Raw genomic sequence first — 24,559 nt, forward strand, 5'->3', positions numbered from 1 at the left:
ACGTTTTCAAAAAATGGTGCCAGTGGGTTAAAAATATGCTTGTCCTCAAATCTTGATACGTAGAGACAAGCTAGGCTCGGCGCACAGGTGGCCCCCATGCTTGTCCCTTTGGTTTGCTTAAATAAGGTTTTTTCATACAAAAAGATATTATTTTTAAGTATTAATGTAGCACACTCCACTATGAATGTTGAATGTGGACTTAAGTCATGGTCATCAATTTGCAACATGTCGGCCACCATGTCTATAGTATTGTCCTGCGGAATATTAGTGTATAAGATTGAGAAGGAACTGTACCAAGAATACAGATTACGACAAACACGCCCAAATTCTTTCTGAAAAGTTCGTAAAAAGCGCGAGCAATTCTACATGTCCAAATTTAACACTGTACGACAGGGACTTAATAATAAAGAAGATTGGGAGAGGGTCCTATAGATATTCCAATAGTAAAAGCCCATACTAACCCATAATAGGAAGCACTCTTTGAATATGATTTCTAGTGGAAAGGAGACGCTGTGCAAGGAATGCTATTAATAATCAAGATAATAAGCATATCAATGAACCCTATAAAAATGTCCACCTGGAACATAATCAGCATGAGTCTTACTATTCATCAAGGTCCAATAGTAACTTGAATAATAGGTTACCATGACTCTAGACACTCAAAAATAGCCGAGACATATGCGCCGATTCAGTCTTATTATCGCGCGCAATAATATTATAGAAACCTAAATTTACCCTTTTAGATTTTAATATAACAAATTCCTTTTTAATTACATAAAGTTTGCCCTTATAAGATAAACATTGCTGAGGCTGCTTTAAATTATTTCACTTTATAATCGAAATAGAACTCGAAATATATTGAAAACTTTGTGCAGACACCCTCCAACATGGCCGCTGCAGCTCCCCGCAGAAAACGCGATTCCTAACTGAGATTATGTAATCTTAACATCGCGTCCTAAAATTATATTTGTAACTTACATCCGGGTGTTTACACTCTATAACAACTCAATTATATTTATTACGCCCTGGTAATATAAACCCCGCTCGAACTGTTACCAATACGTTTCTTTGAAAAACTGTAAAAAAGAACTGGGATCACACTGAAGACTATGAGTTAGGACACTCGAATATGGCCGACATAGTCCCCCGACCAAACGCGTCATCCTATCCGTGACATCTCGTCTTCGGGAAGTACATATTTAGTGTAAATACTCCCTTAATAATATAAACAAAATGTATACAATTTAGCATGAACCAAAAAGCTGATTGCAAATCGCGCTCTTTATTATTATTATCGAGACCGCGCGCTAATATTTTTCCCTTAAATGTAAACACATTAATCTGGTAATTTAAATACAAACGAAACAAAGGAATACACGTCAGATCACTTTGATAAGAGAGTGGTCTAGATCAGAGTCCAAGTTTATATAGCTTAGAACTGTAATAAGGACATTTACTAATGTCCGACGTTAATCGCCATGATAGATTACATTGAACCAATCACAAACGGCGAAAAACGGGAGAAAGTTTGCGCCCAATCGCCCAATAAAAGGAAGCCTGCAGCAAGCAAAGGCATTCCATGGGGAAGCTGTAGAAGGACAAGGTGACAGGGAGGCCGCTACGCTTGATTAAGGTAAGAAAGGTGGGACAATCGCTAACCGCTAGTAAATGTTAAAATCGGCTTGAAACTTACACATCAAGTGTGGGTTAGGGGGTGTAATAATATAGTAGCGCCCTAGGTTAACAAATATAAAGGTAGTTGGAAACGCTGGTTAAATGACAATGTTTTTATAAATAAACTAAGCCCAACAAAGAAAAGTTTTTCAAGTGAATAATTCTAAAATAAATTAAACTTTGTCATCCAACCAGTAAAATAACGTGTAGCTTTATGTCTATATCCCCAAACAAAGGTACGCATTATATAGAGTACAAAGAGATAGAATTTGATATCTGGCACAGCGCTTGCTATTAGTAAATGGTAATTAGCCCACAAAGCCCATATAGCAATTACTGCTCTAATGGAGGCAGACACTATACTGCTCTAATGGAGGTAGACACTGTACTACCAAAATGCAATATAAATATTGAGGATAAATCTTATGACCCTAATGCAGCTATATAGTCTAGTGACTTCTATTTTTGCATTTACAAACAGCACTATTCTGAAATTAAGGAATGAACAGAAAGTGAAGTGGTAGAAGGGAAGGAAACAGACCTGAAAGCCTCTACCTACAGAAGACAAATTGGATTCTTACCAACATTTCACAACTAAAGGTAATGCTAGTAGGAAATCAAATTTTTGACCTTTAACTCAAAGACTCTAGCAATTTAGAGGGCATAATTGTGATCTAACAAAAGGAATATTGTATTTCTGTCCTTCTGCAGTTGCATATTGTATAGCCGAAATGATATACGGTGGTCACCCCTGATACAGCACTGATAATGTAAATGAATTCCTACATCCAGGTAATGAACCTTTACTTATATCACTGAAGAAGAAGTAGAGTAAGCAGATTTGGGTCCACCTGATATATGATATTTACCCCTTAGGTGGAATAATTTTAATCCCAATAACATCACATGAAGAGAAGTCCACAAGAGTCAGATTAATGAGAAAAACTGAACCCTCGTGAGACTTCAAATGTCCCAAATCCCTCAAAACTCTTGAGGTAGGTTGGTAAATGCAGGCTATTCCAACAAAAGACTATGTATGAGATATGGAACAAGGACAACAAGGATAATCAAATCTCTGACTGAATCTAGTTGTTAGAAAAAGGTATAGGTGATATGAGCAAATAATGATTTTAAAGCATGACTAAACTCTGTTTTAGATAAATTTTCTGGCCACTTGGGTCAAATGTGGGTACCTGTATGAAATTCCCCAATAAAGGCAAAAAGAACATAGATCTTAGAAATGATAAAATCTCACCTAGAATATACATCTGTAACAAATGTATAGTATATGTTGAGTAGCTCTCTCTGCATAAACATAAGGATGTAGAGATTACGAATGTTTTAAAATTTATGTACAAGGTCCGTATATGCGATAATTTTGTGTTTATGCTAACGTCAGTGGATAATAGGCCCCTGTTGATTATGTGTTTTTTAATCTTGCCTTTTAGAGATTTTTTTAACTAAAACACCCCGTCCTGAAGAAGGTGTTACCATCAACACAAGACACCGAAACGCCGCGTCGACTTTTGGTTTTTTTAATAAAATAATTTGTATTAGAATGTATAATTGTCTTATGAATGCTAATTGAAACTGTATTGTTTTTAATAAACTGACTTTTTAAACTGGTAAAGATTATAGTCTCCTAACTAATGTGGTGATTTGTAGACAGGGCTCCTACACTGATTGTTAGCTTGTATTTGTAGATTATGTGTATATGAAGTGAAACAGAATCTCCTTCTTGACAGCATAGATACCCCTTTAGTCTTAGGCGGGGTTACTCTACGCTGTAGGGTATATACCCCCACCGTCTCGGGACTCCTAGTGTGTTTTTTGTATAGGTCCAGTGTTATCATTGCTGAATGAAGAGGGCCTGGACCAACCTGTAGCTTTTGTCTCCAGGAGGTTAAACCCCAGGGAACAGTGGTGGAGTGCTATAGAAAGAGAAGCTTTTGATGTTCTATGTGCACTGAAGAAGTTGAGGCTTTACCTGTTTGCCACTCACTTCCTAACTGACCACAGGCTCCTCAGGTGGCTCATACAAATGAGGGATGAGAATCTAAAATTGTTTAGGGTCCATTTCCCTACAGGGTATTGGTTTCAAGGTGGAACACAGACAAGGAAAAGAACACACCAATAGAGATGGTCTGTCCAGGTTTTTCTGCCTTTGTAATGAGAACTCCATAGAGTTTGGGTAGATCTCCCCACTTTTAGCTGGGAGGGGGTCATGTGTTAGATGTGCCTTACTTAGGAAGGTCTTCCCCAACAGTTTGCCTGTTTTCTGACACTTTTTACTGTATCTTTTGTTGGCCTTAGAACTCTGAGCACTGTACCACTGCTAACCAGTGGTGAAGTGCTTCTCACTTAAAACATGGTGACAATGGTGTAGACTTGATTGGCATATTTAGTTTACCTGCAAGTCCCTTGTAAAATGGTATACCATATCCCCTGGGCCTGTAATGTGAATACTACTAGTGGACCTGAAACACCAATTGTGCCACCCACACAGGTAGCGTTTCAAACCTGTCTCAGGCCTGCCATTGCAAGGCATGTGTGTGCAGTTTACTGCCCTTTAGAATTGGCATTTAAAACCAATTGGTAAGCCTAAACTCCCCTTTTATTTAATAATAGGTCCCCACTAAGCTAAGCTCTAGGTAGCAATATGGATAGGGTACAGTGTAAGTAAAAAGGTGGACATGTACTTTTAAGTTTTACATATCCTGGTAGTGACAAAACGCTACATTTATTTTTCTCTATTGTGAGGCTTACTTCTCTCAGAGTCTCGTATTTGGGAATTCCTTAAATACTTTTAGGCTGTAATTCCTAATTAGAAAGGAGCAGCTGAACCAGTTTCATATCTTTGGAATGGTAATGAGAGATCCTCTTTAGTGGTAAAGTGGGATTTGAAATGCCACTTCTAGAAAGTGTACACATGTCTGTTCTTAACTTAGCTTTGTGTCACTACATCCTGTCTCCAATATACGTCTAAGAAGCTACGCTTTGTGTATTAGACAGCTACAAGCACAGGTAGGGTGGATGTGACAGAGGAGTCATCTGCTTCATCTGCATTCTGATAGCCTTTCTGGGTAGGAATTGGGGAGTCTGTGTCCTGTCCTCACACAAAGGACTAGTTACCCCGACAGATGGCCTGGCAGACAGGGCTGGGATGAAAAGAGACCTGTATACTTCAAGGAGCTGCTTTGAAGTCAGTCCACACTTCAAAGGCACATTTGGGTATAAGGACTAGGGCTCTGCACCTAGGAAATCAGTACACTGCTGGACCTGGGAAGAACTCTGCTGGAGTAAAGATTGCTGTGCTGTAAGAATTACCACTTTGCCTTGACTGATTGTTCTGAAGAGCTACATCTCTGTTTTACTGAGCTGCCCTACTGCCTGCTGTTCTTTGCCCTGCTAAGGATAAGGAATAAGACCCATTTCACTTGAACCCAGAGTGACTCTGAGGGCTTGCTGTCTTGCCTCTTGTTTTCAGAATTCTCAAGGACACAAAAGACTTCCTGCAATCCTGCTGGTGCTGCTGTACATCTGTGAGTCCTATCCTTGCCTGAGGTGCCCCTCCAATCCTGGGTCTTTGAAGTGAGTTCTGCTACAAAACCGATGCATCCTCCCTATTGCACTGGTCGGACTCAACGTATCGCCCTTCGACGCCGATATTGAGGCTGTTTGATGACAGCAGTGCTACAGCCAGTGTAGCCTGATGACGACACTCTGCGCAGCACAACAACAACTCATTGCCTGCATCTGAATGGAGCTCGATTACAACGCAGTGACCCAAGTGCTTATAAAAGATCGATGCATTATGCCGTTGGTGTCAATGGTTTGCTCCATCCAAGGTACTTTTTCATATAACCTGCTTGAGTCTTGTAGACAGCCTGCCCTTCATCGCAGTCAACCTGAACTTTGGGTTTATCCTGCTCCCTCACGACCTCAAGTAACCTTTAAGTGCTATTGACTTTTCAGCACTCTTTAAAAATTCATATCTTAACTTATACTTATTGGATATGTGTTGTTTTGGTCTTGTTTTACTCAGATACATATTGTCTATTTTTCTAAACTTGTGTGGAGTCATTTTATGGTGTATTCATTGTGCTACTGTGTTTGTGTGAGTGTGTTGCACAAACACTTTATGCAATACAGGAACCCAATGTGAAGGGTCCAGAGACCTGGTTGGTGTTTTGTGGTTACTGCTTACTAAGTCAGTGTGTACCAAATTATGTAAGAAAGAAAAATTTCTTTCTAGAGTCCCCTCACTCACCGGGGTTGCCCCACGGTGACATGCTTCATCATTGGGGCCATCCCAGTTCTCTACGAAAAGGGGCGTGCTGCGACAAGGCGACTACGCTGGAGCACTGGTTTTCTGAGATGACTATGTGTGGTGTAAGTGTGGTGATGGTGGAGTGGGTGTGGAATTAAAAATACCGTGCTAGTGGGCCTCAACAGTTTATTTTGCTCCTAGTGGGGTATAAAAAATTAAAAAGGGGGTAACACTGTATTCTAACTTTAATTGAGCTAGATCAGTGTTATGGTCGACATGTTTCAAGCTCCCCCAAGCTTTTCATCAGGACCATACAGGGTCCAGCCCTGTATTTCCACTCCTATATTCAAATGAAAAAAGTGTTGTAAAAATAAATACTAATTATTTATACTGTACGCTGTTAATAATAAAACATGCGTGTTTTTGTACATACGGTTTGTAATTTACTCGAAATGATAAACAAGTGTTTGGTTACACTCCATGGTCTTAGGCAAGGGCAGGATCGCCTCGTGGAAACATTGTTCCTATCGGCGAACCCGCTCAGTACTACCTGATAGCTCCTCACCCGACCGCATGCGGTCGGGTGAGGAGTGAGGAGCTGAGGAGCTATCAGGTAGTACCGAGCGGGTTCGCCGATAGGAACAATGTTTCCACGAGGCGATCCTGCCCTTGCCTAAGACCATGGAGTGTAACCAAACACTCGTTTATCATTTCGAATAAATTACAAACCGTATGTACAAAAACACGCATGTTTTATTATTAACAGCGTACAGTATAAATAATTAGTATTTATTTTTACAACACTTTTTTCATTTGAATATAGGAGTGGAAATACAGGGCTGGACCCTGTATGGTCCTGATGAAAAGCTTGGGGGAGCTTGAAACATGTCGACCATAACACTGATCTAGCTCAATTAAAGTTAGAATACAGTGTTACCCCCTTTTTAATTTTTTATACCACACTAGGAGCAAAATAAACTGTTGAGGCCCACTAGCACAGTATTTTTAATTCCACACCCACTCCACCATCACCACACTTACACCACACATAGTCATCTCACAAAACCAGTGCACCAGCGTAGTCGCCTTGTCGCAGCACGCCCCTTTTCGTAGAGAACTGGGATGGCCCCAATGATGAAGCATGTCACCGTGGGGAAACCCCGGTGAGTGAGGGGACTCTAGAAAGAAATTTTTCTTTCTTACATAATTTGGTACACACTGACTTAGTAAGCAGTAACCACAAAACACCAACCAGGTCTCTGGACCCTTCACATTGGGTTCCTGTATTGCATTTACTGACGGGAGGCCGACCTGGTTTGGTCTAACCTCCTTCTCCCTCCATTTTTTGTTCGTGCACAAACACTTTACACATTGCTTCTTAATTTAAGTCTGTCTGCTCTCTGCCAAGCTACCAGAGGGTGAGCACAGGTTAAGTTAAAGTGGGAATCTAGCTTATCCTGAATAGGATTGTAGTCCCTATTTGGCCAGGGTGCAAACCTCTCCCGAATAGAAACCCAATTTCTGACATATGTCTACTATAGTCTCTGTTGTGTACTAGCATCACTCTGATCCTCATCTCAGGCTTCTAATTTTCAGAGTCCTGGTGATGATCTTGCACCCTGTTTGGGATCGAAATGTCATTGAATATTATGACAGTCCTGTGTTAATGACTGCATTAGCAATATACAGGTCTTGTCCTGTTTAAACCTTATGTGATATGCGTATACGGCCATATTATCACACATGTGTAATATTTGTTAGCGCACCGAGAACATGTTTAGGTCACTGGTACTCTTTCTGATGTAGTTCTGTGTTTTAAACCAGTTTTTGTCTGCCTCAATTTTATAGTTTTTTTGGGATAATATTAGTTTTGTTGATCCTTCTCCCAGTAGGGACCATAGCTCTTTTCAGTCCAATAGAGAGAATGTAATTGCTTTGCCAGATTTCACCTCAGCCTCCTTTACGCTTCCCTATGTGGTCTCCCAAGGATCCTCGTTAAGTCCCACCTTTTTTAACATTTATTTCACCCCGCTGTTCAAACCTATTCAGTCCTACAACTTCTCAGTCTTTTCCTATGCCGACGACATTCAGATAGTAGTGTTGGGTTCTTCCAACCCTGAAAAGATCGGCAAACAATTTAACAACTGCATGAGTAACATTGTCAATTGGATGCAGGAAAACCGCTTAAAGCCTAATTTGGAGAAAAGCAATCTGCCTGGTGGCCTTCTAATCTTAGGTCTCTCCTGCCACTGGTCCAAAAAGCTAAACTATTCGGGGTCATTTTTGCTGTTAAACTATCGTTCTCTGACCACATCAATCAGGTGCCTTCCTACTTCTTCTTCCCTCTAAAAATATTAAAGAAACTTCTCCCTTTTATCCCTACGGAGATTTAGAAAATAATGATAGCTTTGGTAATCTTAAAATTAGACTACCACAACGCTCTATATGTGGGAACCCAGCAATGCTTAAAGAAAATGATAGGCTTTTCAAAACGCTGCGCCCTTGATGAAACACCCTAAATTTTATTCCAGTCTCACAAGCTATCATCAATATGCATTGGTTGTCTATGAGTGAGCCGATCAAGTTTAAAGACTTGTTCTGGGCCCATAAAGCTCTTCACAAAGCTGGTCCTATCTTCATCTAAAACATTTTCAAATGGAATGCACCTACTAACAAGATGTTTTCAAGCTTCACAAGAAAGGTGGATATACTCAAGCATGGGCGAATTTTGCGAATCTCGCGTTCGCGGATTTTGCGGATTTGCGAACTCGCAATCCGCAAAATCCGCGAATTCTCGCGAATTTGCGGATTTTTTTTATTTTTTATGTTCGCACGGGTTTCTGCAAGTTCGCGAGGGTTTTGTACAATTTCGCAAATTGCGAAATTGTACAAAACGCGTGCGAACTTGCAGCAACCCGTGCGAACACAATGACATGAAGAGAAAGAAGCTCCTGGTCACAGGAACAGCACGGGGATTGCGCTCATGAAAGTCAAGGATGCAAAGGCCTCTACCCAGCATCACAGCTGATTTTCCACAGTAGATTTGGGAAGAGGCACACCTGTCCCGCCTCGAAGACGCTCATGATTGTTTTTGGGCTAATGAATGAGTCACTGAATTTGAGCATCAACTACTTCGAGCGACCATGTGTGTGTTACTATGCAATCGCCCCGAAGGGCGCAGGGGTCCCTTGAGTGAGCTGTCCATCATAGTGGGTGAATAGCGGGAAGACGGTGCAAACCGCGAGTGTGTGCGCAGGGCCAAACGTGCGGGGCTTCCATGCGAGTTCACATGCCCCTTGTGTGCATAACAGGTCAGAGAAAGATCAGTTCAGCAGATGAAGAGAAAGACGCCCCTGGTCACAGGAACAGCACGGGTATTGCGCTCGTGAAAGTCAAGGATGCAAAAGCCTCTATCCAGCATCACAGCTGATTTTCCACGGTACATTTGGGAAAAATAGCACACCAGCCTGGCCTGTTGTAACTATTTTACGATTGCGCCGGCAAGCTGCCAGCGCCATCCTAAAATAGTTACTAAATTAGCTTCAACAGGAAGCTCTAATAGATAAAATCGAGCACCTGCTTTATTTTATCTATTAGAGCTTCCTGTTGAAGCTAACTTAGTAACTATTTTAGGATGGCGCTGGCAGCTTGCCGGCGCCATCGTAAAATAGTTACAACAGGCCAGGCTTCAACTTTTGCCCCCAGATCCGCCGCTCGCGGATTTGCGAATTCTCGGTAAATTCGCGGGAGTTCGCGGATCGCGAATTTACCGAAAATCCGCAAAATCTGCGAGCGTACCGGATTTTCCGCCCATACTTAGATATACTCAGAATTAAAAAGGCTGATTGGGGAGGCAGAAGCTTCTCTTATTCCACATGCAAATAGTGAAATGCTCTGCTCGGCCATTTCAGAGCCCAGCTAAATCAATTAAATTTCAATAATCCACTGAAAGTTTGGCTTTTCACTTTTACTGTTAATTAAGCTCCCCTATCTGTCATTTAAGGACCCTGTTCGGATGCTAGCACCAAGACGTCGATTGGCATTTGGTCAATCTACAAACTACTACTTACTATTGCTTCCTTCTTGTCCTGTTATGCCCAGAGGGTAGGGTGCTCTGCTAATATATAAAAATAGGATACAATACATAGTGTGCTCCAACAATGGAATAAAAGCCATAAACTATTCAACTTTGTAGGCCTTGCTAGATTTTCCCTACACTTATAATGATTTAAAATCTTAATTACCTGTATCCGCTTAGGAAAAGGCTTGAAAAGTGATCCACAAAAGCAGTGCGTTTTAACTTTGAGGCACTGCGTTAAGTTATATACAGAAGGGGTTGAGGTAATATACTACCCCACCTACCACCACAGTGGGAAAAGTTATCAGACACCTGAAGTGCTGCACAGAACCCTAAGTTCGACCCCTTTCAACTTCCAGTGGAGAAAAAACTCCCAAGCATGAATACATTCTAATGGATCAGCACCCTTATTTGAGAATGTATTACTTATTATTCATAAAGGTTCAGCACAATTCTTATAACATTCCACACACACAGTACATATAATTCATAGTCTCCAATAAATGTGTTTTGAAGAAAGTTCTTAATTCATATTCTTCTTCTTTCATTAATCTTCTTAAAAATAGTAGCCAACGTGTTTCGTCTTCATCTACTTATTCTGGGTTCTATTCCAAATTCTTCTTAAGAAGACACTGTGCTGGGGTATATGTTGTAAGGGATACATCAATTTCCTTATAGAAAGCTTGCTCAATGAGTCCTCTAATGTTGGACCCTAGCCCGCCAATCCGTGCAATGGGCCACTGTGTACTTATCAATACATTCTTTCAAACAAGGGTGCTGGACCATTAGAATTTATTTGTAATGTGTTAAGTATTTATGCAGTACACAAAAATAAGTGCTAACACAACACAAACAATATACCAAAGAGTAAAATCTAATAAATAATTTGAGATCAAAATTTTAAAAATCCAATCGGTAGAATTAGAGATTTGCCATTCTAAAGGTTTAAGTGAAAATAGCACTAAAAAGCAGAATACGCTAAGTGAGGGTGTCTGGTTGTGCTAGAACAGGACAAAGTCACAAATTCAAGCCGACCACAATGGAGTGCAGGCCACGTTCAGAGACTAGGTTAGTCCTGCAGAAAAAAACTGAAAAAGTTACCTTCTCAAAGTCTGGTGCGCAGAGTTCAAAAATTCAGGATTTTACAGGAGGAGCTCAACTGATGCAAGCCAAGGGGGCAGGATCTTGGGAGATACTTCTTTGGGGTTCAGGAACACGTAGTACTGATTTTATAGGGACTTATGAGTAAAGTAAATGTGCCATTGGGTGTAAGCCAATTTTTCCTTGATTTCAGAATAGAGCACATTCCCTTTATCACAGGGTAACAGTGGTAAAAGACACTAATGCCAACACAACCACATTTCTGAAACCAGGAGCAGAGAAGTGAGTGGTGCGGTAGAGAGTGCCAGTCCAACATTAATTCATTGGTGAAAGTACATTTTTAATAACTTAAGCAGAAAAGTGACTTTATAAATAATATACTTTAGGCTGCCTGAGGAAAAAGTGGCTTAAACCAGTTTAGTCAATCATCACACCTCCAGAGCTGGAATACACATCCTTAGCTAGCGTTAACAGTTCAGGTTCACAGGGCAAAAGGTCTGCTGTGGAGGGCTGGAAAGCACAATGAGTGTTAATTGCTAGCCACTTAGCAGGGTTAGCTATCTGGAAGTGAACAGTTGAAATTACAAAAGGTTGCTTTAACCCTATCTCTTTTCATTTGGAGATGCCAAGCACACTCTCAGACAGCTAGGCTCCAGTCACATAAGGAGGGAAAAGCTGTCTTGAACCATCCAGATGGGAAGAGTGCTCATCCTAATAGGAGAGTGGCTTAGGAGCTTAATACAGGCCTGCCTAGTGGCAACTGGGTGTTGCCCTCTTTTAAACAGAGGCTCCTGGGTGAATTTAAATTAAGGCAACGAAAAAGTACTGCAAAAGGATGAAGAGAGACCATGAGAAAATATTTATGATCAGATGACCGAATTTCTCGAATAACTGGTCAGTGAATAGGAAAAATACGGCACTTCCACCACCATCCCCATCAGAATATTCTTCAACCAGAGAAGACTCCATTTGAAGAAGGAGGTATTCTGGAAGAACATTTCTGACTCCTTCTGGAAAAATAGGACTCACACAAAGACTCAAGGACTCCTAAGTCCTACTGACACCTACGGACTCTGTTATCTTTCCAATGTTCAATTAGTTGGCCTCCAGTTTTCATGATTTAGGGAGAAATAAAAACTGAATACTGGATCCGAAAAGAGCCCTCCGGGCCACTGAAAATGGTACCCGGCAGGAGACCGGACTGTCGAGAGACCTGGTATATAGAAGTGTCTCTGGGGTGTAGTGAGGAGCAGGAGGAATTTTCCCAGAATGTTAAAAAGTCTAGACTTAATCATTTGGCCTATCTCCAGAGGACCAGGTAAAGGTGCTAAGCTTGCCAAGGTGATTGCACTCAATGCATTTAGGAAATCCAGGCTCATCCCACTCTGAGCTTTTGCCGGTATTGAAAACAGGTTCAGTGTAACCTTGTAGCAGAAGTATCCAGCTTTATGACGCCCTGTCTGGCTATGGTTTCCAGCCTAGCCCTACTAGAAGGATTTTGACTTCGAAAAAAGTCACTAAGTCTGAAGTTAAAACCTGGCACCAGTGCAAAGTGGCAAATCTATTCAACAGCACCCATGGCTCCCATGAAATCCAGAAGGCTACTTATGGGGTTCACAACTGTTTAGAAAATTCAATAATATTAACAGATTAATATAAGTGTATATAAACAGAGAAGCAAAATGGAGACTAAGAATTTTTAAAATGTTTTGTAAATGTAAAGGAATCCGAAATTGTAGGCTAAAAAGTAAGTTAGTATTTTCAGGTTGATGTATGAGAGTAGTGCAAGTGCATCAAACATAATATATCTTGGACAGTGAGTTGCCTTAATTGGATTTAGAAAACCTCCTACCTCTCAATTAAAATTAAAATGTTGTGTTTTTTGTAATTTTACTGTATTGTTTAATGGTTCAAATCATTGAAAATGCTTAGGCCGAGCTCCTTGGCTGCCTGTACTAACTCTGTTGGGTTCCCTGGATTACAATAAAGATTTAGTGTTGGTCTCCGGGTTCCAGTAATGATGAAGTAGGGGTCCACAAAAGTCAAAAGGTTAAGAACTACTGTGTTATAAGAATTTGATCATTTTACTCAGGAATTCTGAAAGAGTTGGGACCTTTTTTGAATAGACAAATTCAGAGGGAGGAGGTCTCACAAGAATGTATTGTAACACTACAGTCTGTCAAATAGTAGGAGGCTACTGAGAACAATAAAGCACTTAAAACATTTGCCCAGGTCTGCCATTTCAGAGCCTGTGCGTACAGTTTTACCTGCTATTTCGCCCTGGCAAAGTAAACCATTAGCCAGGCTCAAACCTTCCTTTTTAACACATATGAGTCATCCCTTGTGTAGCCTCTGGACAACCCAGAGGGCAGGGTGCAATGTATTTAAAAAGGAAGGATATGAACTTTTTAAGATTTACATGTCCTGGTAGTGAAAAACTCTTACATTCGTTTTTCACTTCTGCAAGGCCTATATCTCCCATAGGATAACATTTGGAGTAGCCTTAATACATTTTATATGTGTAATTTCCAAATGGGAAGAGATAACAAGTTCATGTTTGCTGTCTTTGTAATCACAATTTAAAATCCTAACTTATGGTGAAGTCAGATTTTAAATTGCAATTCCGAAAAGGCCACTTTGAGAAAGCTGTAATTCTCCAGCCTTAGCCATTAGGCACCTGCAGCCTGTCTCTGGGCTACATGACAGCATGTAGCTAACAGTTGTGCTTTGTGTATTCCACCTAGGGGAAACTTAAGTGTTGCTGGATGGGCCATCACTGGCACGATGGGTTTAAGGAGGTGGGCCAGCCCCACTTACACTTGAATAGGCTGTGTCCTGTCTCCACACAAACGGTTGCATACCCCCTGTAGTTAGTCTGGAGTCAGGGCAGAGAAAGCAGGGCATCTGGGCACTTCAAATGCATGCTCCTAGAATCTTTTTCCTCTTCAAAGGCACAACTGTGCATAGAAGAAGGACCTCCAACACTAACTCTCAGTGCACCTCTGGACCTCTGGATACTCTGCCAGGAAGAAGGACTGAAGTGCAGCTGAAAAGACTGCCACTCTGCTTTGCTGCTGCTCTACTGTGCTGACCTGCTTGCCTCCTGATCTGAGCCTCAGGGACATAAAAGTCTTCTCAACCAGCTCCTGGACCCAGCTGTTCCTGACCCCCATGTTGTGCCCCTCAGGTCCTTGGACACTTGATGTGACTCATGGGTTCTTGAAATCAACCTTTTGGGCTCTTTGCTACATTAAACAGGCCCATTTGCACCAGAACTGCACCGCTTGAAACAAAGTTCATTGCGAGCTGTTGCCAGCTAGTCCTTTCACAGAGCAAGCATCAATTGCCGAAGAAGAACCGTTAACTTGAAGCACCAGCCCGCCTGTCCGCTCCACCCGGCCAGACTGACCATCACCTGTGCTGACCATCGCATCTGATGCTCTCCTTTGTTACCCACGATTTTCTCCAATGCAAGGGAATCTTGGCACAAAACTGGAGAAGTTAAATCTTCAGGTGGACTAATTTGAGACTGTATCCGGCCCATGCTCCATCGCAGTTGACCTGAACTTTTGACTTTGACCTGGCGCAACAAGATAACTGCAATTGGCACTTTATGCTTTTAGATGCTATTTTACACTTTATTCTTTAAAAATGCATAACTCTGGTTCTATTGATTGCATTTTTGTTGCTTTGGTCTTGTTTTATTTATTAAATGTTGCTCTATTTTTATAACCTTGTGTGAGATTTTCACTGTTTTACTGTTTGAAATGTTGTACGAATACTTTACACATTGCCGCTATGTGAAACCTGATTGCTCTGTGCCAAACTACCAAGGAGCTCAGCACAGGTTAATTTATGGTTTGCGTGTGCCTTACCCTCATAAGGATTTTGGTTGCTGCTTGATCAAGACTCACACCCCCGTCAGTTACTCAATTTCTTGCAGTCGGATTTGTGCATTAACTCAAGGCTTCTAGGCAAGCTATGACAGGCCTGCAACTAAGGAAATACACTACAATTTTGAGGACTTAAAGCATTTGGGTGTATAAATGCATTTCTTAAAAGGCTGTCTCCTTGGAGAGCATATTTATGGGCTATCATAAGAAAGTGCCCCTTTTTGACATGGTCACCCCCACTTTTTGCCCTGGTACTCATGCTTTATGACTGAAGTTGCACTTGGTCCCTTCTAACCAGGTCGCCAGTGCTCTTTCCCTAAAACAAGGTAAATGTTTAATTGTAACAACTTGGCAAGGACCATGTTTCCTGCAAACATATAACATCATGTTCATTGATAAACAACACCGAAGCAGGATCAGATGCAAAACACCTAATGCACCATTGGTAGAACACTTTACACAGGCCAACCATTACGCGGACGATATTCGCTGGACTGTCCTCAAAGTACTCAAACTACCACAGAGATGTGGTAACACGACCCAACTACTAAATAGAGAAGAGCTGAAATCAATTATTCTCTTGGACACTATCAGGAATGGTTTAAACAGGACTGAAGACTAGACGACCTTGCTGTGAAATCCAGACCACTTTCCTGTTCTCTGCCTACCCTTCTGCCCTAGAACTTTGGCCCATTGAGCTGAAGCACTTTGTATGGCCCTACCTCTCCAAAATGGACAAAAACCTGAAAAGACTCTAATGTCCATGCAGTGTTCTACTTAACACTTCTCTGTCACCATCATTTACATGTGCACACTCTTGTGTTCAACTGATGTCCCATGACAGAATATTGCCAATTTGTATTGCTTGATACTCATGTATTAGTGTAATTGCTTTCTCATTTTTTAGTGATTACTTCACCTGTATGAATTATTTTCGAATTTCTGTAAATGTCACTTGCTCCACTTGTATTATAACCATCAGTTGCTCAACTGAGCTGCCCAACTGAACCTTTCGCGTAATTTTAAATTCACCCTTTTTCACCTAATTTTAATTTCACTTTCTATCGATTCCTTGTCACACCCCCAACCAATCAGGTCAACTTGTAAATGCATGCATTCAGAGGCCCCGGCACATCATGCCTGATAGTCTTTCTTCTCTGTCCGTTGTCGACTCACTCAAGATGGCGCCGGTACATAAACACCGTGCTTGTCTCATTGCCTCAGTTCCTGTCATTGCGCCAAGTAACCCATGGCACATTGCTGCCCACTGCTCTGCAGGTAACAGCCCACACTCAGAAAGAAGCGCTGAACTTGTCTGCATTTTCCTCCCCTCAGCGTGCTCAACGCTGCCTATCCCGCTGCTAACCTCGCTTGCTTTTTGTTTCCCCTATCAGAAGCAAGCACGCGGCTCCCGCTGCACCTGCCTCCTGGATTGCGGATTGCTCACCCAGGACCCCACCAGGTTCCTGCAATTGAAATACTGCCACATCCACCCAACCTAACCTCCAACATACCCTGACTTGGACCTCCGGCAGATGGTATAAGACTACCCTTACCCACCTCTTATTCAATCCCGGGGTTCTTATCATTCTTAGGAATTTTTCTCCTTCCTCCCCAGAAACGCACCGTGACTCATTCAGTAACTAACGCCTCCGGGCCCGTTACCCGTTTAGGACACCCTACTGACAACCGGCTAAATCCGTTCGGTAAGCGGTCCTCTAGCGCTTCTGTATTGCTGGAAGCTGCTTGGTGATCTTTTCTCTTGCTGCACTTTGTGGGAGCCTGTTCTAAAGGCGACGTTACTTTGCAAGCCACTACGCCACCTCTCGCGACACCCGCTTCGCGGGTGCCGCTCGTTTCTGAAGTGGTCTAAGACGCCGGTTTGCTGTGGGCTCTGAACTGAAATTGGAAAGCCCTCCCACAGCCTTCAGCGGGACTGCGAGGACCAGCCTGCTGTGCGGCGATCATTGGCCGCAGCTGGTCCTCTTCCCGCCGCTCCCTGAATAAAAAATCGGGCGGAGTCAAGCCTCTGTGGCTCTGTGTTGCTGGAAGCTGCTTGGTGATCTTTTCTCTTGCTGCACTTTGTGGGAGCCTGTTCTAACGGCGACGTTACTTTGCAAGCCACTACGCCACCTCTCGCGACACCCGCTTCGCGGGTGCCGCTCGTTTCTGAAGTGGTCTAAGACGCCGGTTTGCTGTGGGCTCTGAACTGAAATTGGAAAGCCCTCCCACAGCCTTCAGCGGGACTGCGAGGACCAGCCTGCTGTGCGGCGATCATCGGCCGCAGCTGGTCCTCTTCCCGCCACTCCCTTAACTATTTAAATAACGGGTGATATTTACGCGTAGCGGAACGCGTGCGGGACGAAAGCCGGACGAAGCCCGGGCAAAGGGCGGGCCGTCTGTGGCCGTCCGGGGACGTACAAGGACGGGACGGGCCACCTTATTTACATCCTTATCTTCGACCTACTAGTACTTGGCATTCTGGGGTCGCGTATTACACTTAAACGCTAGTGTGGTAAGTGCAACATCTGAATTATTGAGTCTGAGGTTGGGGAGACGGTGATCAGAGCTGAAGTCTCAATAAAATTTTTCAAAAGTAACATCAGAGAAGGAAGTATCACTTACACCCACCAGGCCTATCCCAAGAAAGTATAATGGCATTCAAAAAGTTAAGATCTCGCACAATATTCATGAAGCGAATGGGCATCGAGGAAGCAGTCAGGAAATCCTCTGACAAAAGCAGTAAAACATGGCCGTATAACTAGGACCCCTGCAATAAGCAATTACTTTTCTGCCCTATCACCTAAAAGGCAATCTCTCAATTATGTTCGGGAAATAGGAAAAAACCTTGATCCTTTGGAAAGTAAGGAGGAAAAAGAGGAAAAAGAGCTTCCTCCCTTGAACCATCAATCTACCCAAAACTCAAGTGAACTAGATCTTGATCCTAATCAAAAGATATTATTCTCAACACAGGAATTACAATCCCCGGATCAGGAGGTGTTACATTCAACATCTCTAACACCAATAAAACGTTCAGGTAGCCCAGACCGCATTGAGGATCCTCACGGAAACAACACGAAGTCGGTGGAAAATAAATCAGAACTACAGTCAAGCCCAAACAAGTTTCTCACTAGTCTTCTGGAAAAATCATTAGAACACGATCCAGCACTTGAATTTTCTCTAGACCCCTTTTCTCTTAAAAATATCAATTCTACAAATTCCGTAACACCAATGTCAAAGGCTCTTTATTCTCTACAGGAAATCTTGGAATCGGTCCTTTCTTTTTTAGGATATATTCTGGAAAACTTGGATCAAACTTTAGACGTACAAATTGGTATACTAAAGTTTCTAGTAGAGGAAAAAAGGAAAAAAGAATCCGCTGACGTAACAAAAAAACAACAAATATCTGATGTGATGCAAGTACAAAGTAGTAACTCAACAAATATCACCAAAAGTATACAGTCTCAAACAAAATGTGACATTAGTACACAAACATCAGACATAGTAATACTCGAAAAACAAATAAAGGAAACTCGGAAAAACCATAAGGATGCCAAAATATATTCCCTGAAGAAACTCTTCAGAGAAGAGCCTTCAAATACCATCAAACAGTACTCTATCTTTTCGAATCCCAACAAAAAAATAGATTCACATAAAACTGGGTGTGACAAGGAAGATCAAGGAAACATCACCAAACTTACACCTGATGAAGATCAAGGAGAAAAGATCTCTCAAATAAAAAACATCCAAGAAAAAGGGGGGAAAAAAAAGGAGAAGAAAGCCGCTAAGAAGAATCAATAAAAAGAAAACTCGCAAGCTCAAATTTAAAAACCTAATCACTCCTCTAAAAAACCGAGAGGGACAATATGACACTACAATTCTTAATACTACCACAATAGAGGCAACCAGTGTCAGAAAAAACACACAGTCTGTAAAATCATTGAATCCAAGAGCGGATGAATATCTCCCGGCCATACTCTCCGAAAGAGTAGGGCAGAGAAACAAAGGACTAAGAGAAAATGATGATAAGATATCTCTAGGCGGAGAAGGAACACCGTCCAAATATCTACTATTCGAAGAACTTTTTCCAATTGATAACATGCCACTCAATCGAGGAAGGATAATCAATCTTCTACAGCAAATACTGCCTCTGCAATATTTGACCAGCAAAGAAATAGACCTGGTGAATTTCCCCATAAAAGAAAATTGCAAAATAACGATGGTATCATTCTGGTCATCAGTACTCCCCGGGATTATTCTTAGCGAAAAAGAAATAATACATAAATGTGGCTATGATGTAATCGAAAGACCTGAACCAAAGGAAAACAAATCTAACAAAAGGACCACTGGTCGCTTTGGCATAAATCCGGACATGCAAAACAATAATCATTACAAAAACACTCTTATTTCAGATGATTCAGGACCAATTCGCTCAGGAAAGGATACACTGAATATTCATGTGAATAATGGTGAAAGGACAGTCTGGAGCCAAGACTTAGAAGTAAAGGAGGATAAAAAAACAATAAAGTCTTGGGCTTGGATCTCGGAGACACTGAACAGTAATAAAATTACCAACCACCAACAACCTACTGTTTAACAATGGTTTGGAGATCACTTCATGGAACATGGCTGGGAAAACAACTAATAAAAGGATCGAAGCTACCAAAAATCAACCTGATATTGTGGCTTTACAGGAAACTTGGGCAACAAAATCTTTCTGCCAGAAAGGCTATTATGTCTATGATATTCCTGCTAAAGCAACAAACCGGGGCCATGCAAAGGGTGGATTGGCAATCTTGTTAAGTGAGGAATACTTATGGGATCAAGAAATCGTCGAGACTAATTCCGAAAATTTTCAGTGTATTAAGGTATCGCTGAAAACACATAACTTAGACCCACAAAAGGCTATTCTTCTCTTCAATATATATGCCCCACCCGGCACTAACCAAGACGCCATATTTGAGGATATCATGGAAGCAATTACTCAGATAATAGAAGACCGATCATACATGTCTTATTTAATCATGGGAGATCTGAATGGAAAAATCTCTAACTCTGAAATCAGAAAGTGGGTAAACCTCTATGAAGAAGAAACACTGGAAATGTCCATCCCAAAATTTCCTACAGGAAAAAATTCGGACAAGAGAGGTAAATTGTTATTAGCATTTTTGCCAAGTTTAAATGGGACAATCGTGAATGGCAATGTGGAAGGAGATATACCGGCGTCTTATACTAGACGAGGAAATGGAACTCTCTCAATTATTGACTATATAATCTGCAGTATGGAGTTATTGGAGACAGTTTCGCATTTGTTTTTCAACTTCACAGATGAGAGTGATCACGCTCTTTTACATCTAAGTACCCATTGGGCGGTCAATCCTTCCTCTACAAGCCAAATCCCGTTCCATAAAAGCACTATTGAAGTCAACACCAATCAGAGGCGGATTTTTTGGAACTCAGCAAACCTGGCCAATATAACCGCACTGATTGCACATACTCAACTTTTAACTAAAATACATTCGGGTGATCCAATAACAAATTTTGAATGCATCATCAATAAACTAAAGTGTGCTCTCTTAGATAAGTTAAGGCAGGTCACAAATGGAAATAACAAGAAGAACAATAAAAATAAAACCTGGAATACACCCACTGCAAAAATGCTCAATAAACTCATTCGAGCACAATACCTGAAATTTTCACCTTCAGTTCAGCGAGAAATTAATAAACTAAAAAATCAATTAAGAAGAGAGAAGCACAGCCACAAAAAAACGCTGCAGGACAATAACTGGGTCGATATTCAAATAGCCGCTAAAAAATACAATCAGCGAAAATATTGGTCGCTAATAGCTAAAATAACCGTAACAAAAAAGAAACTCCAAGCCATTCCAGTCCCACCTCAGGACTGGGAAATCTATTTGAGTGATCTATATAAGGTAAACCCAATTAAATCAGATAGAAAGGACGCCGATACTACTATGGGAAAGAATACTACACCGATTACAAATACCTCAGCATTCTCTATAGCAACGCACAATCGAAAAGCAAGAAGCACTGGTGCCTCAGGTCCTGACCAAATACCCATCAAGGTCCTACAAGCAGACCCCAAGGAGTGGAGTCAGATGCTATTACCCCTCTTCAATCACATCTTTAAAACCGGGAAAACACCAAAGTCATGGCAGGGGAGTATCATTATTCCCATCTATAAAAAGGGGAACAAAAACATAGCTGGCAACTATCGCCAAATAGCGTTGATGGATGCTACAGGGAAAATCTTTGCCGCAGAAGTATTGGATCGACTAAAAGACTGGGCTTTCTCGCAGGGTTTAATACCCATGTTTCAAGCAGGCTTTAGACCTAACCACTCTGTCACCGACAATATTTCAATTCTCCAGACCATTCTAGACAAATACACCGTACGAAAATCACAGCCAGTTTACGCAGCATTTACTGATTATTCTACTGCTTTTGATCGTGTCGACAGACCGACATTATGGAAAAAGTTAAGGAGACTAGGAATTCCTGAACAACTGCTGCAGATTATTGTTAATCTCCATACCAACACATGGTGCCAGGTGCAAATGGGGTGTGAAAAAGGTTTGACAAATATAATCAAAATGGCTAACGGGCTTAAACAAGGGTGCCTTCTAGCACCAATATTATTTTTATTATACCTCAGTGATTTGCCAGACCATCTGCAACAAGGTTCAAGTTTGCCTCCCAAGATTGCCGCACAAACTATACACGCCCTGCTATACGCAGATGATATTGTTATGTTGGACCTTACGCCCTTTGGTTTGCAAAAGCTCCTAGATATTTTACATAAATATTCAAAGGATCACTTCCTAATTCCAAACTTAAAGAAAACAAAAATTGTAGCCTTTTCTGGTAGGAAACAAAGCGCTAAGTACTGCTGGAGGCTCGGCGTAGAAAAAGTAGAAGAGGTCGACGAATACACCTATCTCGGCAGGATCTTCTCAAAGAATCTACAAAATATAAAACAGATAAACAACTTAAAGAGGAAATCAGAACTACACGCCGGGGCCCTTTCCAGACTGTACTCTGCTACAGGAAACAGGCATTCCTCCTCATTGCTAGAAGTATACAGAGTAAAGATTCCCCCTGTTTTATCCTATGCTACTGAACATATTCCAATAAAGCAATGGTCTTATATGGACCAAAAAGAAGGGAACATTTTGAAAAAAATCTTGAAGGTCTCAAAATCTACACCTGTTCAAGCCTTAAGACTTGAATTCTCCATAACAAGTTCCTATGCTACAGCTGTTGCCAACGTTATCAGGTGGGCCTACAATCTCCTTCACGCTAAAGAAGGATCACTGCGTTCCTTGCTAAAGATTGAGACTTTTGAACTAGATGCTACAAAGCAAATATTCTTCAGGAATATGACCGTGGTATTCCAAATCGCTAAAATTAGTACGGATATCCTGCTCACCTGGTCTGCTTCGCAATTGAAACTTTTCTTAAAATGTTTTACGCCTAAACTGAGTTTTGAACTCGATTTTGCACACTGTAGCAAATTATCTTTGTATAAACATTACGTTGAGACATTGGAGTACAAGCAAGTACAGTCATACATAGGGTTCTCCCTCACACATGGTGCAAGAAGGGCAATTAAAATGCTGCGATTAGGTATTTTACCAGTGTTAACTATTACCTCAAGATGGACACCAGGCGGATCCCCAGTATGTACACTCTGTCAAGGGGGTGAACAGAACATCGAGCACCTTTTATTTGTATGTCCCCACTCAAATATAGTAACAGCACGGTCAAGATACCTCGATCCGATATACCGTAATTGTAGAATTACATCAGTAAAAGATCTGTTATTTGTGTGCAAACAACCACCTAATGAATTGGTATGTTATAATTTCTACAAATTTCTAAAAGCTTTTTTAACATTATATTAACTTGTAACGAATTTCTTCTTTTGTAAATTGTTTTTATAATATTTGTGGTCCTCAGTTGAGTACCAAAACAAATAAAAACTTTTTGACTTGACTTGTAATTAAGCCCTGCCACTCTGATACAGCATGTCACCATCACCAAAATTGATGAGGAATTTGCCCCCGCTTGCACAATCACAAAACAAACACCCCCCTTTCTTATTCTCCCACCCACTGGGTATTACCCACCACGCTTATCCGATAGCGCCTGTTGCAACTTCCTATGCTTTCAGCCCGGTTATAGACTCCATGCTAACTATATCCGGTTGGGGCTGACATTCTTTATTAATTAAAGCTGTTTATAGACCCACATCTCACGGCTACTTTTTGCCTAATTACTTCACCTACACCCCTGCACTCGCCGATTGTTCTATTGCCTCATGTTTTTTGGATTGTATATACACCCATGTACATAATCGTCCTCTATGTGGTGCCGCACTCAATCTAGTTGCTAACAGTTGTGGTCCATATACCGCTTCTCGCCTCACTAATGTAAATTGTTTGTCTAAAAGTGTTCCGGCTCGTAATCACCCCTTGATATGTCCGTATTGTTTGTTTCCCTGATTATCCCAACAGGCATTCCTTATCTCTCTAGTCCTGATGATGATCCCGTTTATTCATTGAGCATGGGATCGAAACGTCGACACTATAAAATAGTACCATAAGGTCTAATATGTATAAATTGTGGTGGCTATTTGGTTTAGCTTGTCACACTGTATGATTAGTACAAGCGGCCACAGCTCCAGTTTTTGCCTGTATTTTGTTTGTTTAATTGTTATTTTTGTTTCATTTTTCGGTCACTTGTTCGCTGTACTCGGTGCAGGATTGCGTCCCGATTTATTGTTGTTTACTTATTATATGTCTACTTGAAATACATTTGACACATTAAAAATCCATGTCCGGCTGGACAGAGGACTTATATAGTACCCATCCTGGTCTATATCATTTTTTCCCTGTATATAATTTCATGCTAAGGACCATTATTTTCTTAAAATAATTGATACCCAAGGTCCTTAGTCACCCTTTGGGTCCCCTTGTCTTTATAAAACACTTACAGGCCAATCACACCCATAAGGTGGGCCACCTGAAGTGAACAACTGAAGAAGGGTTTTACCATCTTGTTTTTGGTTAAAATAGGGGCTCTGGGTCAGGCTTATACTAACTCTCGACAGGAAGTGGTCATATATGGGTGCTCTCCTGAAAATTGCAAGAACTGACCAGTCCTGCCACTGAACTGACTCCCCAAACCTTTGGAGGACTGTCCAATATCTCCACAATCAAACAGCATTTCTCTTCGGGTGGTCCTGCTAACTATCGGATCTTCTGAGGGTGCATCATACCAGGAAGATATCACTGTTGTTCTAGGAAGTCAGCTCCATCTCCCTGACAAGTTTGAAGATACCAAACCCTCTAGGAGCCGCCGAGCACCAGTACCTTGGGTACCAGAGCACTTGCAGCAACCAAGGCTTCTTGAGGGGAGTGACCCTTGACCCCACCAGGTAGGTCGTTCCCCCTCCGGACAGCACTGTCTGTGCCTCCCTACCCCAGATGCTGCTGCTGAGCAAGTTTGATGCCCTCCACC

The sequence above is a fragment of the Lissotriton vulgaris genome, chromosome 8, assembly GCF_964263255.1.
Source record: "Lissotriton vulgaris chromosome 8, aLisVul1.2, whole genome shotgun sequence".
NCBI classification, from domain to species: domain Eukaryota; kingdom Metazoa; phylum Chordata; class Amphibia; order Caudata; family Salamandridae; genus Lissotriton; species Lissotriton vulgaris.